We start from the raw sequence: 21,149 nt of genomic DNA on the forward strand, positions 1-21,149 counted from the left end.
CAGGCAATAGTTCCTTAGACTTTACACCTAAAGCACTAACACCAAAGAAAAAATAAATAAATGGGACCTCACCAAATTTAAAAACTTTTGAGCCTCAAAGGACTTTATCATGAAAGTAAAATGACCACTTGACACAATGGAAGAAAATATTTGGAAACCAGGTTATCCAATGATGGTCTAATATCCAGACTACATAAAGAAATCCTTCAAGTGAACCACAGAAAAAGACAAACGATCCAATTTAAAAATAGGTAAAAGACTTGAAAAGGCATCTCTCCAAAGAAGAGATACAAATGACCAAAAAGCACACAAAAAGGTGCTCATTAGTCATCAGGTAAATACAAATCAAAAACCACAATGAGGTGCATTTCACACCCACTAGAATGGCTACTATTGAAAAAAAAAAAGAAAATTACAAGTGTTGGAGAGGGTTACAGAGAAATGGAAACACTCATTCATTGCTGGCTGGCAATGCAAAATATTGCTAGCTGCTGTGGAAGATAGTTTGGTGGCTCCTCAAAAAGTTATGTATGGAAACACCACACGACTCAACAATCTCACTACTAGGTATATAACCAAAAGAATTTCAAGTAGCGATGGACTCAAACAGATACCTGCACACTGATGTTCTTAGCCGCATTAGTCACAATTGCCAGAAGCTGGAAGCAACCCAAGTATCCATCAACCAAGAAATAGATAAACAAAATGTTATATATACATGCAATGGAATAATACTCAGCTGCAAAAAGGAATGAAGTCCTAAAGCACACGACAACATGAATCAACCTTGAAGACATCATGTTGAGTGAAATAAAGCAGACACAAACGGACAGATGTTGTATGAGCTCACTGATATGAATCAATAAGAATGCTTACTCAGAGAGTCAGAATCTAGAATGTAGCTTATCAGGGGATGGTGTGGGCCTAGGGAATTTGGAGCTAATGCTTAAAATGTACACAATAATGACTGAACTTTGGAAATGTTTTGGTAATGGATGGTGGTGATGGCAACACAGCATTTGGACATTATTGGCAGCACTGAAATATATATCTGAATGTGGTTAAAAGTGGAAATGTTAAGTGGTATATATGGTAATAGAATAAATTTTTCTAAAAAATTCACGGAACAACACAACACAATGAACCCTAAGTTAAAACATGAACTGTAGCCAATAAAACAAGTATAAAAATGTGCTTTTATCCATTGCAACAAATTTTACACCAAACAAGGTGTTAATAATAGCATGTTAACATGGGAATCCTGTATTTTATGCACAATTGTTTTCTGTAAACCCACAACTTCTCTAATTGAAGGAAAAGAAGCCAAAGATGATGCAAGCAATGCTTAATTAGACATTATTGTTATTCATTTCTCCTGGTAGCAAGGGTTGTTTTACTTTTGATTATGACAGGTATTCATTCAAGGATATAACACATTTTTCACTGCGAGAGTCCTAGCATTTTCTATTACCAGCAGAGTAAGTACTTCTCACAAGTACCTTTCAGTAAATGGCAATTCCCTCACTGTGGAGACAGAGCTCCACTCTAACTTAAAACACATATTTGCCTAGGAATCACCCACTGCAGCTGTGCCATTCATCTGCTACATTCAGCACTGGGGACTATTTGTATATGCTGAGTGTTTGCAGGCACTGCTGTTGGCAGACACGTTTGCCATAGATGAGTGGGCCATTTTGTGTTTCTTGTCTGAGACAGTAAAGGTTACATTTCAATAGTAACTAAAGATCTGACAGACACTTTCTAGAAGACAAGCTGGGGAAAACAGTTAGAAATGATTTACTAGCATGTAGCTGTCACGCTGGGATGAATCTGTACACTTAAATATAATCCCATTTCTCACAAGGCAAGATACTGAAGTTTCAAAGATGAACTATGACTCTTTTGTCAGAAGGACAAATGGTTGAGGGAGTTTTAGTATTAGTGATATCTAATATTTCTGTATTTCAGCTCAATTCCATTGTCAAAATCTGCTAAACATACACCCTGGAGCTTGTGGTACTTTGGGGAGTAAAGGAATCAGGAGAGTATGTGGCAGGATGACCTGGTGCACAAGTTAGCATCGTACTTAGGAAACAGAAAGAGTCATTTCCTTCAACACATGCAGAAACTCGGAGCAGAGACATAAGGGAAAGTCACGATCCATGCAAATCCCCTCAAATAACAGGAGATATGCTTGAGTTGGAGTCAGTGGATGTTCAAGTAAATTTCACACAGCTTTTCCAAGACCAGGTAACCACCGAAAGCAGAAAGACTTGGGAACATCCATGGGAACAGATTTACTCTATTTAAATATGCTTTTATTATTACTTGATATTTATGACTAGCTATTTCTATAGAGCTGTAACAACTTCTTTTTTCTTTCTTTTTTTTTTTTTTTTTTTTTGAGGGTAGAACCTGACTTTGTAGATCTTTCATGAAATCACAACTATGGAGAGGTTAGTTAAATACACCACAGGGTTATGACCAAGGTATCATGTTCCATCACCTAGTGATAACTCATCCTAATTAAACACAACTTAAAAGCATCCTACCCACAGTAATGCTGGTTTTACATTCCTTTCTTCTCCACCAAAAAGAAGCTACTCTGACCCCTTCCCCGAGTTTGACTGCTTACTCTAGACACCAATGTGCAGGGATGCTAACGTTGTCTAACAGCTTACCCAATTCTTTAATTAGAAATCTAATGAAACATTTTATTTGTAGACGCTCTATCTCCAATCTTTCTTATTTTACTAATAACTTAGTCATAGAGCCAGGGAATTTCATTCTATCATTCAAAGCTGTGATGTAGAGTTAGTTACTTAAACTCTCTTTTCCTATCCTATTCTCATCTATAAAAATAGGGCTAGTTCTGCCACTGCTTAGGGTTATTGAGATGATTACCACAGATAAAGTGTTCAGGACATTTCCTAGCACACAGGAAGTTTCCAGCGTAGATTCACAATTTTTATTCAAGCAAGATCCCTTAGTTTGTTTCTAGGTTGAAAGAACAAATGCCTGATGATAATTTTTCTTCCCATGGAGCTGTGCCTACAGGGAAGAATGCCCTAGCCATACTGGTCCTAGTGACAGCTATCATTCTAAATGTGCATAAGCGAATTGACATCTGTATTTATAGCTCACTCTCTATAAGCATGACTAATGTGACCACGCCCTTGAGAAAAACATCTAGTTTCTGAATTTACAAGTGAGGATCAATGCCTGGACTTTGATGAATTCACTAAAAATAATGTTTTCCTGTCAACCACAACTCCATCTTGCAACTTCTACGCTCACCTTTGGTTTTTAATGTAGGCTGCAGGTTAGAATCATACCAGGCCATTTAACTTAGAAACTCAGAAGAGCCATGCATTCAAATTTTTAAAAATTTGTGGGTTGAGAAGGACACATCTGGACTAAGTGTCACAGTAAGTGTTGACCTTCAAATCCTAAAGTTAAAAAGAGGCAATCTGATTCAATAGGTCTAGGATAGAGTTTAGACACATGTAGTTTTAACAAACTGCTCAGATTATACTGCTGAAGGTGGTCCTTAAATCATATTTTGAGAAATACTGCTAAAAAATGGCAGGGTCATCACCATAATGAGCCAGAGGGGCACACAAAAGTTATGGCAAGTATGAACTTTGCCAAAGGCTAGTTCTCTCATGGAATAATTCCATATCATAAATTACTGAGCCCAAATGAATAATACAGAATGACTGATGGGACAAAGAGGAGCGCAAACTATAAAATACACTCTTGCCACAGCCTTAGTGAGAGCTTAGGTTAGCATAATCAAGAGACCAAAATGTTTCCGTTTGTACAGTGGTAGTGTTGCGGCTCTCAGTTCACCATCACCCAAACTAACAAATGCTGTTTGGGGTCACTGAGGGAAGAAAGTAAGAAAAAACAAAACAAAACAAGGGAGATAGAGAGAAGAGAGGAACTGATGGAGAAAAACAAGGGCAATTGGCATAGATATTTCTGTAAATGGAGAAAAGCAATTAAAGCTTTCACAGAGGTTAACCACTCAAATACGTCACCTTCTCCCACCTTAATAAGTAATATAAGTCTCAAAACAAAAGCAAAAGCAAAAACAAAAACAAACTAGAACTTATGCTCACTCACATGAAATCACAGCATTTTTTCCCCTTAAACTACTGTGACAAGGTGAAGTTCGGTTTTTTGCCTTTTTACCCACACCATAGCAGATTGGTAATAGAATACCATTTTCTTTGGATTCACTTCATTTGTTTTCCTTCCTTGTCTATGCTAGGTCTTGAACTGTAGGAATATGGAAAGATTCTCAATTTCATATCTAAATTTAATCTATTTTGAAAATACTGCAGGTACTTAGAGTGCCTTTTTTTTTTTTTGTCTTCACTGTTATATCAGGTATCTCCCAGAACATAAGGCATTAAAAAGTACTCAGGAAAAAAAAAAGGGACACTGAGAAAAACAAATAAAAGTACAACCAAACACTCTGAAATGTTTTCCCTTTTTGAAAATTTGATCCATTTTTCTGAGCAAATTTTCATATTCAATCTGAATCATATCACTTCCTAAAAAGCTACTTAACATTAGCAGAAAATATTATTTGTACACACTCTAATGGTAAACATTATTTTTTAGTGTTTGGTTTAAGAAGAAGAGGCAAAATTTATCTGAATATGGAAGAAAAGCACACACCTGACATCTTTTAGATTTATAAATAGAAACTAACGCTGTAGGGAAAAATCTGGACTACAGCCCATGGAAGATGGTAGCGCACTTCTTATTTTTCTAAATCTCCTCTTCTTACCCCCATTTACTGTGTAAGGACTATTTTTCTACATATTTAAGCCTTACCTAGGCATTCTGGTGGTGATTTAACCATAATCACATTTTTAAAATGCTAAGCAGTAATTACTCCAAGAAAGACTATGACTAGTGCTTCAAAGACTGGAGGCCTTTATTTTATAAAGGACAGCTCTGCATGAGAAAACATCTGCTACACCATTTAAAAATCTGTTTTAAAGGGGTTGTTCATCCAACCTGCCCAAATGATGTTACTTAACAAACACTGTATAATGAAGGTTTGGAGAAGTCTTATCCCCCAAACATGCAAAGGCACACCCACTTAAGGACCCAAGCAAAATGAGCAAATGAGTAACATAATCAAGTTGAAGGCACAAAGGAAACAGAAGGAATGAACAAAAATAAGATGACTGGTTGTGAGGAATATTGAAAGGAAAAGAGAATAATATTTTTCCCAAACCAAGAGTGTGTGTGTCATCTTAAATCAAAGTCAGATTTTTGCTCATGAGCCATTTAGCTTCCTCAAGATTATAGTACCTTTAAAAAAAGCGTATGGAATAAAGACGGTATAGAAGTAGAATGTCTCATTTACAGAAACTAAGAAATTTTGCTTAAAAATTATATGTGGTCATGTGATACCTGGTCAAAACTTAATCAAATATTAGGAATCAGAAACAATGGATACTAAGTCAAGTTAAGTCAAATATGATCTCTAAGTTTAGTGAACTGCTAACTTACCGAGAACACATATAAGAGACTGTCATTATATAAAATAAAGCTGAGCTGTATTTAGGGCTAGAGGCCACATACTACTACTCAAATCTGCATCTACACCTAGTTTATCACAATAAGAAAACATTTTTAAACCTTTTAACATTAACGTCCTATTAATTTTGTCTTACTGCAACCCAGGGTTTGTAATTTGTACCCCAATTATAAAATCTCTATTCGGAAGCGCAGCTTCTCTTTCCTTAGGATAAATATGTAGTCAAAATTTCCTTTATAGTGCCCAAGAAAAATGCCAATTTGCAGTAGACAATGAATCCCTGGCAGTGGAGCTGATATGGTAATGACAATGATGAGTCCAGACATCTACATATGCCTCTGTCTCTAATAATACTGTGTGACAAGATCTCCAAAAAAATATCTTCAAATGATGCTGAAATGCCACACCCTTTTCTCCAACTAACTTCATGGCTAGTGTCAGCTCTAGAAAAGAACATAAAAACAGCTAGAAAAGAACACAAAAACAGCTAGCATAACCTTGGCAGCCATGGAGTACAAAAGTAGGGATGTATAAGCATGACTCATTATTTTGGTTCAACCAAAAAATCAGAACATGGAGTAGTTATGACCATTTGAATTAAGGATACAAAATAATTGTGTAGGCATCCATGCCACCACTGCTGAGGAACCAGCTAACTCAGAAAGTTTAAGTAAGAGCCAGTGTCTCTTAACATAATATGAAAATATCCATGCTTCAATAAAAAAGCACTTATCATACTAAGAACCAAGACAATATATCAAACAGAATGAAACAAGAAAATCTTCAGATGCCAACAATGAGATGATAGAGACGTTAGACTTTTCTGACAAAATGTTTAAAGTACTATCATAAAAATGTGTCGTGTAATTATGAGCATGCTTGAAACAAAAGATAAAAAAATTCAGCAATGAAACAGAAGATATAAGGAAGAACTAAATAGATACTTTAGAACTGAAGTAACAATAACCAACATACAAAATTCAGTGGATGGGCTCAATAACAGAATGGAAGTGATAGAGTAAAGAATCAGCAAACTGGAAGATACAACAATAGCAATTACCCAATATGAAATAGAGAAAAGAGACTGGGGGAAAGAAGAACAGAGTCTCAGGAACCTGTGCATGGTAAACTGAAAAATGGCCCCCAAAGATAACCATGTCCTCACCCTGAGATCTGAGAATGCCACCTTACATAGTATAAGGGACCTTGTGGCTTTGATTAAGTAAAAAGTCTTGAGATGGAAGAGTATCCTGGATTATCTAGGTGGACCTTAGATGGTATCACAATGTGCTTACAAGGAGGCAGAGAGAGATCTGACTATTGAAGAGGAAATAGGACATATGAGGAGCAAGAGATTTGAGTAATACAAGGAGAACCAGTAATCAGTCAAGCCAATACTTATGGCTTCCAGAAACCAGATAAGGCAAGGAAGGTTATCTCCTATATCTTCAGAAGGAATATGTCCTGCTGGCATCTTGAGTTTAGCTCAGTGAAACTGATTTCAGATTTCTGGATTCAGGAACCGTAAATGTATAAATTTGTATTGTGTTAAGACACCAAGATTATGGTAATTTGTTACAGCAACTATAGGGAACAGATATAATATGAGATTATAACAAAAAATCTAACATTTGTATCACTGGAGAACAAGAGTGAGAAGAGGAAATGGGGAGAACTGAAAAAGTCCTAGAAGAATTAATGGTTGAAACCTTCCCATAATTGGCAAAACATAAACCTGTAGATTCAGTAAACTGAGTGGAATGGAATCACAAATGGAATAAACCAAAAGAAAGACACATCGTAGTCAAATTTATGAAAATTAAAGACAAAGAAAATTCTTGGAAAACTCAAAAGAAAACTGACAGTTAATCTAGAAGAAAAAAAAGAAACAGAGTGACAGTGGATTTCTCATTAGAAACCATGGCCACCAGAAGGAAGTAGCATGACATTTGTTGAGTCCTGGCAAAGAATTTTCAACCCATAATCCTATATTTAGTGAAAATATCCTCCAGGAATGAAGAGGAAATCAAGACATTCTCAAATGACAGAAAACAATGATATGTGTTGTCAACAGACGTCACTAAAAAAATGGCTAGAGAAGCTCTCAAAATAGAAAGGAAACAATAAAAGAAGGAATATTGGAACATCAAGAAAGACAAAAGAGCATGCTATGCAAAAATAGGGGTAAATACTTCTGTTCTTTGAGTTTTTAAATTATACTCGACAATTGAAGCAAAAATTATAATACTCTGATGCAGTTTCGAATATACAAAGAGGAAATATTTATAACACATTATCATTTATATTGTAAATGAGGACATTCAGGGAGGTAAGGGTTTTATATTTTATTCAAATTGATAACATGACATCAGCAGTACTGTGATAAGTTGTATATACATATAATATATATGATATATATGATGTATGATATATTATATATACATATGATATAATAGAGTAACCACAAAAAAACAGTCTATACAAAGAGACGTATTCAAAAACACTTTAGATAAAGTAGAATTCTAAAAATGCTCAAGGAGATAACAGAAAATGTGGAAAATATAGAAATTAAAAACAGAGAAACCATACAAATATAAAATAAAATGACAAATTTAAGCCCTAACATGACAATAATTATATTAAATGTAAATGTTAATAAAGACATCAATTAAAAGATAGAGATTGCCTCAGGAGATTAAAATATATGACTCAACTATTTTCTTTCTATAAGGAACTCATTTCAAATATAATGAAATAGGCAGATTGAAAGTAAAAAGACAGAAAAAGATATATCATGCAAACATCTACTGAAGCAAAGAAGGAGTTTCTATTTTAATATGAGATAAAGGAAACTTCAGAACAAATGCAATTACCAGAGACCGAGAAGGACACTATTTAATGGTAAAAATGTCAATACATCAAGAAGACATAGAGATACTAAATGTGTTTATACCAAAGAGAGCTACAAAATATGTGAAATTGAAAGACGTAAAAGGAGAAAGAGGCAAAGAGACAAATCTACAGTTGTAGGATAGAGCTACCAGACAGAAAATCAGCAATGGTATAAAATAACAATACCATCAACCAAAAGGCTCTAATTCACATTTCAGAACAGCATAATACAAATTATTTTCAAGTTGTCCATGGAAAATACATCAAGATAGACAATAACCTGGGCCATAAAAGAAATTTCAAAAAATTTAAAAGAACTGAAATCATGCAGAATGTGTTTTCTGACAACAGTGGAATTAAATCAGAAATCAGTAACAGAAAGAGAACACAGAAATCTCCAAACATTTGAAAATGAAACATAATACTGCTAGATAACTCATGGATTAAAGAGGAACTCTCAAAAGAAATTAACAAAATTAAATTCAAGTGAATAAAACGATAACACAACCAATCAAAATTTGTGGGACACACCTATGTCTGTGTGGAGAGGTAGATTTATATAACTAAATGCATACATTAGAAAAAAGTCTCAAGTCAACAATCTAAGCTCCCACCACAAGAATACAGCAAAAGATTAGCAAAATAAACGCAGAATGGAGGAAATAATAACTATAAAAGTAGAAATCAACGAAATAGAAAACTACAGAAAAAAATAAATGAGAAAACAGCATGTTCTTTTAAATATCAATAAAATTCACAAACCTCTGGGAAGACTGAAAACTTAAAAAGAAAGAGAGAGAGAGAGATTGAGAGTGAGAGAAGACACAAATTACCAACAACAGGAATGAAAACAGTTTTTGTGACCACAATGGGCAATTTGCATGGCAGCACCTTCTCTAGGGATATCACCAGAGAACTTGAAAACTCCAGAGGAATAATAATGGGTTGTTACAAACAACTGTACACAAATAAATATGACAGCTCAGCTCAGATGAATCGGATCAATTCCTCAAAAAATTCAAACTACCACAACTCATACAAATATGAAATAGATCATTTGAACTTCCTTATCAGTACTAAGGAAATTTAAATTCATAACCAATAGCCTAACAAAAAAGAACTCTATCAGCCCAAATGGTTTAACTGTACAATTCCACCAAACATTTAAAGAAGAATTAAAACCAATTCTAAACAATCTTTTCCAGAAAACAGGAAAAGAGGAAAGACATCCCAATTCATTGCCAGTATCACTCTAATACCAACACCAAAGATAACACCAATAAAGAAAACTAAAGAACAACATTCGTCGAGAATACAGATCAAATTCCTTAACAAAATATTGACAAACAGATCCAGGAATAAATATAAAAATATACAATAAATACAAGGAATTTATTGCCTCAATATAAGGCTGGTTCGATAGTTAAAAATCAATTGCTGTTTATCTACTACATTGGCAGGCTAATGGGGAAAAATCACATGATGATAGCACTTTGTGCAGAAAAAGCCTTTGACAAAAATCAGCATCTGTTATAAAAATGCTCAGATAAATAAAGGAATAGAGGAGAAACTCCTCAACTTAATAAAAAACAACTACAAAAAACCTACGGTAATTTTATACTTAATAGTGAAAGACAATGCTTTCCCCTAAAGACTGGGAACAAGATTAAGATGTCCATTCTCACTATTCTTACTCAACAGAGTACCTAAAGATCTAGTCAATTCAACAGCGCAAGAAAAGGAAATAAAAGGCATACAGATTATAAAGAAGGAAATAAAACTGTTCTTATTTGCGGATGACATAATGATCAAAATTACCGTAAATCTACCGTAAATCTACAAAAAAAACTTCTAGGGCTAGTAAATGAGTTCATCAAGTTCCTAGGACACACGGTAAACATACGAAAATAAACTGAATTTCTATATTATTATAATTGCAATTAAAATGTGGACAGTGAAATTAGAACAGTGAAATTTACAAACACTCAAAAAAAAATACTTACATGTAAATCTAACAAAACATGCACAGGACTTGTATCTTGAAAACTACACATCACTGGTTAAAGATATCAAAGATAAAATAAATTAAGATATGTACCATTTTTTTATCGGAAGTCTCATTATATTAAAGATGTCAGTTCTCCCCAAACTGATGTACAGGTTTGACACAATCCCTACCAAAATTCTAGAAAGATATGGTATAGACATAGACAAGCTTATTCTAAAATTTAGATGGAAGACCAAGGAACTAGTATAGATAAAACCATTTTTAAAAAGAGGAATTAAGCGGGAGGAATAAGTCAACTCGATTTCAAGACTTGTACTATAGCAACAGAAATCAAGGTCATGTAGCATTGCCTAAGGGACACAGACAGATCAATGTTAAAGAAAAGGAATTCCAGAAATACACCAACACAGATATGTCTACTGCAAATCACAGATCTGACAAAGAACTATCAACCAGAATATATTAAGAACTCTCAAACTCAAGCGTAAAATAACAGTAAGAAAAACAAAGCAACCCAATTAGAAAATGAGAAATGGACATGAAGTGGCATTTTACCACAAAGATATACAGACGACAAATAAGCACAAGAAAATATGTTCACCATATTGAGCCATTAAAGGAATGCAAGTTAAAATCACAATGAAATCTAACTACACACTATTGGAATGGCTAAAAAAAAAATACTGGCAACACCAAATGTCGGCGAGTATGTGGAGAAATTGGATTACTCGTACACTGCTGGTGGGAACGAAGAGTGTCCCAGCTATTCTGGAACACAGAGTTACAGTTTCTCATTAAACTAAACACACAAAATGATAGAACAATTGCACTCCTTGACATTTTTCCCAAAGAAATTAATAGTTATGTTTACACACAAAAATCATACACCAATGTTTATAGCAGTTTTATTTATAATAGACAGAAACTAGAAAAAAGCCCAGATGTCTTTTAACGGGTGACTGGCTACATGAACTGGTACATCCATACCATGGAATACTACAATACACCAATAAATACGGCACTAAAAATGAATGAACTAATGATACACCTAACAACCTGGATGAATCACCAGAGAATTATGCTGAGTGAAAAAAAGCTAATTCCAAAATGTTACATACTACATTATTCCATTTATATAAAATGCTTGAAGTGACAAAATTAAAGAAATAGGGAGGAGACTAGTGACTGCAAGGTGATTATAGACGAGGTGGGGTTGGGAGAAGAATGGATATGACCATACAGGGCAGTCGGAAGTATCCTTGTGGTGATGGGATTGTCCTACAACATGACTGTAGTGATGCTGTAATACTGTACAAGTATATTGTAATACTATATTATACTGGTTGTAATACTGTACATCTTTTGCAAGATGTCACCAATGGGAAAAACTGAGTAAAATGTTTATGGGGGTCTTTCTATATTATTTCTTGCAACTTCATGTGAACCTATATCTCAAAACATTTAGTCAAAATATATGGATCGGATATCTTTTAACTACTCAGATTATGCTGGGCAATGCACAAGGAACATATACTATAAACTGTAAATTGAGCTGTGTCACTTTTTATAACAATAAGGGAGAGAACAGATAGCACAGATACTTTTGTCTATGTTGGTGCAGATGGGACAAAAAAGTTATACATACAATTTACTCTGCTCTCTTCTGCCATGTTCATACCATCAAGACAGTTCAGAAAAGAGAGCTTGGGTGATGTGTGCTGGCACTGTCTTGGCTCCGCTCGCTGTCAAACAGGCTATCTCATGCATTTACTCCAAATAAACCACAGCTTTTATCTGTCATCATTCTTTGGCTAAATGCCACCCTCACTGGTAAAGCAGGACATCATCAATTTCACAAAAATTTTAGCTTCTGCTTTCTTTGCTGCTGATTTTATGCAGGAAGTACTTTCCTGTGCCTAACTTCTAGGACACAGTTGTTGGTTATTCTACTTAAACATTAAATACTAAGCAATTTTTTTAGGCGGTAAAACTATTGAAGGGTACTGGATCATTTCATCCAGTAGGTCATTAGATCTGTTCACTCAGGTTGAAATTTTCATCGATCTGGCCACTTGATTGGATTGCACTTCTCAGTTACCTTCAAGTTAGGCGTGGCCGTGTGATTTGCTTTGACCCATAACAATGAAAAACAGTATGAACTGATAGGTGATTCACCATGTTCCCACGCGCCATAATGAAAGATCCAGTTAGTGAACTATTATTCATTGGTTTATTTGATGACATCCTTCACTCTCATAACAGATATGTACTAAAAACAACAAGAAAAGTGAAATCCAGTTCTGCACTGATTTTGTTATGGTAGAAGTTACAGTGGTAGTGGACTAGTGATTCCCTGACATCAAGCCCTCTGAGCTGAGCCTATAGAGATGTGGTGTATCCCATTTTTGACTGAGACACATGAGTCACAGAAAGCACACACACTGTTCTGAGCATTTCCAACATCTACCAAGAAGAGTTTCTCACATTCGTTCATGTGTGCTATGTGTGAACTGTGCTTCTTGGTTAATACTGGCATTAATCCTATCAACTGCATATTACCCATTATTTGCAGGAAGAAAAAATATTGACTAGTATTATATTACTGTCAGACACTGTGCAAAAATCTTTATATAAGCTACTTAATCAATCAGTATTTCACTTTGCTGACTAATGAAAAGTGCCATAGGACTTAGATTAACATTATATGAGTAATATTTAAAATTGCTAAATTTTTCTTCATAGTTTTTTATCATAATCATTTTGATTCCTGTAAAAAAAAAACCCAATGAAAAATGAATAGGTTCTTTTAGTTTTACTAATATAATTCAACCAGGTATTCCTATGTTAGTCTTTATGGGCTCTTTGAAGTATATATTTCTGATAAAGACATTGGGAAAAGGTAACCCACGTGACTTAAAATTCTTAAGTTTATAAGTGGTCATAACATTTCCAGATGTTAAAACTATGCTAAAGTACATACTCTTGATTTTAAAGTTTTCATTAGTTTCAAATGGTGCTCAAGATAGCATTTTTAAATTCAAAAACATATACTATTTAGTGAGAAATTTTCTTAACCTAACAGTCAATAGTCTTTCCTTCTCAGCCACTTGGCTACGATCAAAACTGTAGTAACAGTTTTTGTCTAGGCATTCATATATTTCCTCCTGCTATATACATTTTTGCCTGGAAAATATGGTATAAAAAAGCACTGATATAGGGTGAGAGGGTAGTTCAGTGGTAGAATTCTCTCCTGTCCTACAGGAGATCTGAGTTCAATTCCCGGCCCACACACTTCCCCAACAAATGAAGAAACCAACAAAAACAAACAAAAAATTCAACAAAAGTGTTAAAATAAGGGAATACTCACATGGAAAAACAATGAAATGTGACCCTGCCATACAGCATAGGAAAAAAAAAAAGCAATGATATATAAGGGAAGGCCTTTCCCATCTTTTAAATTATTTTAAGGGAAAACTAACAAAAGTTTAAATTAGGAAATATTATGGTTTTCAATGATGATGGAAATTTCATCACCAGAAAGGTGTTAGGCATCAATAGTTATTAGCATGGACTCTGGAATCAGATGCTTGAGTTTAAAGACTGTGATGGGTGGGTAGGTGTCAACTTGGCCAGGTGATGGTGTCCAGTTGTACTGTCAGGCAAGCCCGGGTGTAACCATTATGGCGAGGATATTTCATGGCTGGTTTATTAAATCATCAGTCAGTTGATTGCACCTGTGGTTGATTACATCTATGCTCAATTAAGGGTGTATCTTCTGCAAGGAGAGAATCCAACCAACTGGATTTAATCTCATCAACTGAAGACTTTTAAGAGGGAAGAGAGACTTTTTGATACTTTTTCAGACAGACAACCTCTCCTGTAGCATTCGTTGAGGAACTTCATTGGAATTGCCAGCCTCACGACTTGTCACAAAGAGTTTGAATTCCTGGATCCCCATGGTTGCATGAGACACTTTTATAAATCTCTTTGTGCTTCAGTTTCCCCTTCTATAAAATGGAATTAATGACACCTCTGAGAATTTTGGGGACTGTGTGAAGAATCAATTAAAATTATATTTTGAGATATTTTTCTAGTTTCACAAACAAAAACAAATGCAAACTATTTTTATCTGAATATAATCGTTTAATGACAAAGAAAAATGGCTATATTTCATTAAACTTAACTCTTTGCTAAGAGGATAACAACCACAGCAGAGCAGCTCCACATGCTTTAAAAATTGTTGGTAGGGGTTTTGTACATTTCTCTCTGACTACAGGTAGATAATGGGGAAACAGTTTGTCTCCTGGAGAGGAGAAAAGCAAAGATAGAACAAGAGTGCAACAGATGCCTCTGATTCAGAAAAATGGTAAGAAAATTAACATGAAAACATTCAGAAAGCTCACCTTACTTAGTAAATGCCCTCTTAAACATTGTGTCTCAGCAAATACACAACTTCACTGGCACCTGCTCTGATCTCTGCATTCAGTCCAGATTCCAATTCTCTTAGAATTCCTTCTTTCATTCAGTGAACTTACTTCCATTTGTAACTAACTATTCATTTCTGTAACTATTTATTGTCCCCTCACTCCATTGTGCTGCTGGCTCACACATCTTTCTGTTCACCTTTGTCCCTTGTTCTCTGTCAAGCATCAGTAACAGAAGAGCTCTCCAATACAGCACAATCCCCCCAAATTCAGAGGTGTGGGATTTGGAAGGAAAATAGTCACATTAAAACTACCAAGTGAGCCAATGTAGCACTGAGCATTGTCTAAAAACAAGTTATAGGAGCTAGAAAACTGGAACAGTCCTGAGTTGGTCAAGAGAGGGTACGTGAATGTATCACAGAATCTGTGTCCTAATAACAGGCAGCATTTTATAACATAAACTTGGGAAATTCAAACTCAGTTTCATCAGAGACACTTGTGCCTGATGAAACTGGATCAAACTGAACACAATACTGCACTCTAACATCCCAAAATAAAGACTCAACCATAATTGGGGGGGGAGGGGAACATGGAGAAACCACTGAAGAAGTGGATAATTTTTCTCACATACACTGGTCCTATTTCCATGTAACTCAATAGGATTCTTTTTTTTTTTTATGCTGAATACATGTTTGTTTTGAATTACGTATATTGAATTTAAATAAACCAAAAGGCAAGAATTTAAGGAAATCTATAGAAGTCAAAAATAAATTTGAAACTCACTGTGAGAAGAAGTAATTAAATTTACTGGAAAAAATAATAAATGTAGAATTGAGACACAACTGTTCAAGAAAATGAATATTATGAGAATTCCATGAAAGCTCAAATAAAGAGTAATTCCCTAAATATGCGCAGTTCACATATTTAGACCTTCACAACATTAATTTTAAAAAGTGAAGATTTTAAAAAGTATTTGGACTTTGAACTAATGAGAACATTTGATTTCAGTCCTCAATGCTCCACAACTTAGAATAAAGTACATACAATGGGCTAAAAGACATGACATACACAAACACCCTCAAAATACAGCATGCTTTTAATCAATGGCAGTCGAAAAAGAATCAGATAATTCATCTTCTACAACTGTTCAATCTCTTGTCAGAGTGATTAGATTAAAGGTAATTAAACATGCTAAAAAATTCTGCAAGATGGTGTTCTGAAGAAAATGATGCCATGCTTTGAGCAAAAAACAGACTAATAACTCGGGAACTTTAAAATTAGATGCAAACTTAAATATGTAACTTCAATTATCTACTTCTTAATAATTTACTGTTTCTGAACTTTGCTGAGCAATACTACTGCAATCAATAATTATCTTCAACACCTTCAAGTGTGGCAAAAAGAAGCTCCTCAGTGGGATGTCTGACATAATTGTAGGAATAAAAATTAGTTAATTCCACTAAACAAAGTATAGCACATAGTCAGTGAAATGGTTCATTTTCACAGAAAGATGTTATCAGTGTATCAAATATAAAATCCTATGGTTAGAATGGGGTCCTATTTTAATGAAAAAGCAAAATAAAATCCCAACTGAGCTTCAACACTAACAGCCGTTTGACCTTGAGAAGTTATTTCACCTCTTCGTGCCTTGACTTCCTCATCTGTGCAAAAGGTGGACGACTTCAGTACCTACCCCTTCTGGTCTAATGGTGTTGTGAGAATTAAGTGAGTTAATAAAGCTAAAGCACATAGAACTGTGTTTGGCACATGTTCTGTTTTTTTTTTTTTTTCTAAAGTTTCTACCTTTGGAATTAAAAAAAAAGGCTTTTTTAATAAAAGAAATTAGTAACTGCATGCTTCAACAATACAGACATCTTTTATGTTCATAAGGAAATAAACACATTAAATACCAAGTGATCATGACAGCTAACAGGAAAACTTGGACATTAAAATCAACTCAAAAGAGCAAGAACAAACCTAAAAGGGGAATATCAGTGGTAAGTTTTACTGCAATTGTACATCAGATATTATTTCCTCACGCTCTACACTTAATCTTCCTTCTTTAACCCATACCCCAAGCCTGCCAAAGAGGAAAGTTTCATCACCAAGTCCCAAGAAGTGCCACTGAGCACCAGCCCGCTGCTGCCACCCTCTTCTCTCCTTGGCTTTGGTCATTTGATAGACATTTTTCCATCTCCTTCTCCCGGGGTACCAGAATGAACCTGCCGTCCGCCCTCTGTCCAATAACTCCGAAGTGGGCAACAGGCTACAAACGCCCCAAACACTCACCCCTCGCGTGTCCCCGCCCCACCCCGTCCCCCCGGTGCCCACTCCCACCCAGCCATCCGCCCCGGCCCCGCAGTGAACTGCAACACGCGCAGACGCCGCTGGCTGGAGAGGAACCCACCGCGAAATTCCTGGTGGGTACCTCCAGACTGGCCCCCAACGTGCATGACATCCCTATGGGAGGCGGCCACAAAAGCCCCGACCAGCTCAACCCGCGAGGACAACCCGTGAGGACAGCAATCACAGACCAAACAACTCGACCCACGACGCTGGGGAGCCAACTGCCCTCGCCACCCCGGGAGCGGCGCAGCGGCGACAGCCGGGGCTGCAGCGCGGCCGGGGCCTCCGCGGACTGCCCCGATTTACCTGCGCGGCCCCGCGGCCCCGGGCCGGCCATCCTGCCGCAGCCGCTACCGCCGCCCGGCGGGCCCGAGGCGCCGCCCGCCGCCGGGGGAGGCGCCGCGCCGCAGTCCTGGCTGCGGCGCCGGGCACATGCTTCGCGCTCGCCTCGGTCGGCGCCGGCGCACAGGTGGGAACCCCCCGCGAGTGGGCGTTTGGGCGAATCCCTTCCCCCGCCGGCGCCCGGCGCCCGCCGCCACTCTTGACTTTGCCGGGTGTTCCGCGCTTGCCCTTGCTCTGGCCGCCGAGACGCCCGCGCCCCAGCGCCGTAGGCGGCTGCGGTCCTTGCGCAGCTCGGGCTGCGCGTCCAGGGCACTCGCGCCTCGCGGCGGGCTCCGCGACCCCAGGCGCCCGGGGCAGCGCACCGCACCCCGGGCCGGCGCCCCCTCCTCGCCCGGCACCCGGACCCTGTCCGCCCCCGCGCCTCCCCCACCCCGGAGCTGTCAAGGAAGAAAACGCCGTGCACACACCTTGGAATGAACGCGCGTCCCAGTCACCGACTCGCCAAACTCTTAGAAGGTGTCCACCGGTCTGTAGGGAGGCTCGGGCATGGAGCAGGAGCCGCTTTCTTATTATTTAATAATGTTGAAAGTGCCGGGTCCGCTGCCAGAGTTGTGGGTCATGTGGGCACAGCAGAGGCTGGCTGCTGCCAGTACCAGGGTTTCCTGAGGATCCTGAAACTATGATCTCATCCTCCTCATCCGCCTCCCTCCGCCCCTCTCTTCGCGGGCGCGCACGCACAGCACACACACGCACACACACTCACTGCATGCACTATCCCCCTTCCTGGACCGAAATATTCCTCCAGGGAAATACAATGTTCACGCTCTTCATTGTAGAAAAAAAATAATCCTTCCGGACAGAGATTTTTCTCTTTCCAAGCTTGATTTATGTGCTTTGTTTATTTCTTACAGTTTTCCCTCACACGTGCGGAGGATGCGAACAGAGCCTCAGAATTAAAATTTTAAAATAATCGGTCTCTTTTGTTGACCCAGATTTTGGTCAGAACCCAAGGATTCAAAGAGTACAATTTCAGTTTAAAACAGGGGCAGAAATATACCATGCTTGAGTATGGAATGGTAATAATATCTTAGCTGTATGCAGTGGGTTTCTTTCCCAAGCTGCAAGCATTTCCCAAACATTACCTCATTTGTTTGCAGAGCATCTTTGCAGAGGAGGTGAATGGAAAGGCAAGTAGTATTGTCACTTCAGAGACACAGAGGAATAGGTAGGATAACATGACTTATCCAAGTACACATAATAAACCAATATCTCACTATAAATAAATATTAAACGTTGCTTCACTATAATCGATTATAGAAAACATGAGTTATTGAAAATAATGAAAATATTCTGGATTATTTTGGAACTATTACCTAAAATAGAAAATTAATTCCTTTTTCTATATGTATGTATTTTCTTATGATTTTCTCTTTTATTTCCTTTTATTTACCTCCAGTTTCATATTTTCCTGCAATTTTCTTTTTGGAAGGGGTATATGTGTACACATACACCACATACATTTGAATCGCTGAAACTCAGATTGTAATTTCAAGCAACTTTAGCCAGTGTTTTGGATAGTCACCTATTTCATGGCTATTTGCATGTATCACTTAAACCTGTTTTAAGGTTTTGCTGTATACGAAGAGCGGTGCTGTGTTTTGTAGGATTTAGAGATTTAATACTAGGTAACTCAGTTTACATCTAGATATTGAGACAAGATGTATTTACTGAATGATCTATATTTGAAAGTTTTTTTATTTTTGATGTTGTGAATGATCATAAAGGAAGTAAAATATATAGTCCATTTACTTTTACCTAATTCATTTCTGTTCCAAGCTAAAAGCTTTTCATTTCTCTGTATGCCCCATACAGACTGGCTTTGACACCATTTAAATGACCAAGGTTATATGTTTAACTTTCCCTGTACCTACACATATTTAGATTAACATTAACACTAAATAGGGATTTTTTTGTTTGTTTTTTACAATGCTAAAAGTTTCCACCCAAAGAGCTGTTGAGTAACTTTTGATAGGGGGTATATTAGAAAATCAGCAGATACTCAGATTTCTGATAATCCAAAAAGAAGGAAAATGGTGTAAGAGATCAAGGAAAGGTCAGAAGAGAAAGCAGTGAAAGAAAAAAAGTTTAAAATGAAAAAAAAAGGCTTAAGAAAGTATAAGACTAGGGAATGAAGAAGAGAAGAAAATAAAAGAAGAAGAAAAAGAGAATCAACTTTCATGCAAAAACTAAAATTCTCCAAATTTTGCTGAATGGAAAACAAATTCAGGAAGTCATAGATTTTCTCATTATTATGATTTGGCAGGGACACCAGGTATTGGCCCTGAGGGGCTTCCTTGAATAATACCAATTTGGGGGGTTCAAACCTAGGATTCACTAGAAGAAATAGACTGACATCAATATAATGTACTAATAATGACAATGGAGTCAAATGGCCATGGTAAATATGATCTTGTTTTCAGAAGAAATTAACAATGAAATTCTGGGAGACAAATGGGAAACCAAAGAAAAGGTATATTAAAGAAGGTAATAAAAAGATAGATTGCAATATTAAAAGCAAAATAATATTAATAATAATAGCATTTATTTCTAAAGCACTTTAGATTTTTCAGAGTGTTTTTCATGCAGTTTCTATTGAACCTGATAACCATAGGTAGGTGCCTTTGTGGGCTTCATTTTTAAAGAATATGAGAATCTTCCTTGTTTTTTTTTCATGTTGAAAGAAGAAATACTGAAAATTTCTACTCATTGTAGTGGAAATCTCATTTATATTTTCTGATCATCAACTCTAATGATGCGTCACTCAGTATACCTTCTTCCAATGCTTCTCATAAACAAAACAACTAGAGGAATTCCCGAGCATAGATTGCATCAGTGATTTATAATCTGGGATTTTACATGAACTATTAAACTTCTCTTTTAACTTAGAAGTTTCAGCATGTAGCAGATCATTAATGGCTTTGCAGTATCTCTGGGAGATTTCAACAGAAGAGGTAGAAGCCTAAATTGAACAACAATATATCAAGAACACTTTCCTTTAGGTCTGCACGTTCATACAGGGCTTGTGTTAATTAGAGATATACTTCAAGTTTGGTGATTGTTAACATGTATTTCATAAGTGCATTGCACCTACAATGGCTAAAAAATCACTAATACTGTGCTGGGATACCTTCATTTAGAGAAGAATATTTGTAATATGGCTATGTACACATTTATGACTCCTGCTAATGTAGATTATCTTTTTTTTTTAAATGGGCAGACCCTGGGAAATGAACCTGGGTCTCTGGCATGGCAAGCAAGAATTCTGCTACTGAGCCATCATTGTACTGCCCTAGATTATCTTTTAAAATGAAAATAAATTACTAGGGCTCCTATTTTGTTTTTATAATTTCTTGATTTTTAAAGTAGGGTATAGGTAAAATGAGAGATTGGCCATAAGTAAAATCAGGATGTTCACTATGTTATGTTACAGTGAAAATATATGTGTGTATGTGTCTTATATAAATAATTATATAGAGAATGTATATATGTTGTAGGTTAAATGAGTACCACTCCG

At 36.6% G+C, this 21,149-nt stretch overlaps 1 protein-coding gene across 2 annotated transcripts in view; it reads right to left on the reverse strand.

The window, feature by feature from the left end:
* Nucleotides 1–18,257, reverse strand: part of DTNA (dystrobrevin alpha) — a 383,081-nt gene extending 364,824 nt beyond the window's left edge. Inside the window, exon 1 of one of the 2 annotated variants that reach the window (XM_077135645.1) lies at nt 18,043–18,257. The gene's annotated coding sequence lies outside the window, so the exon portion shown is untranslated. Of the gene's footprint in view, nt 1–17,539; nt 17,595–18,042 lie in introns of those variants that run through there. The other variant, XM_077135648.1, reaches the window with a different exon arrangement.
* Nucleotides 18,258–21,149: the final 2,892 nt, after the last annotated feature.

This window comes from Tamandua tetradactyla, chromosome 18 (assembly GCF_023851605.1).
Source record: "Tamandua tetradactyla isolate mTamTet1 chromosome 18, mTamTet1.pri, whole genome shotgun sequence".
NCBI lineage: Eukaryota > Metazoa > Chordata > Mammalia > Pilosa > Myrmecophagidae > Tamandua > Tamandua tetradactyla.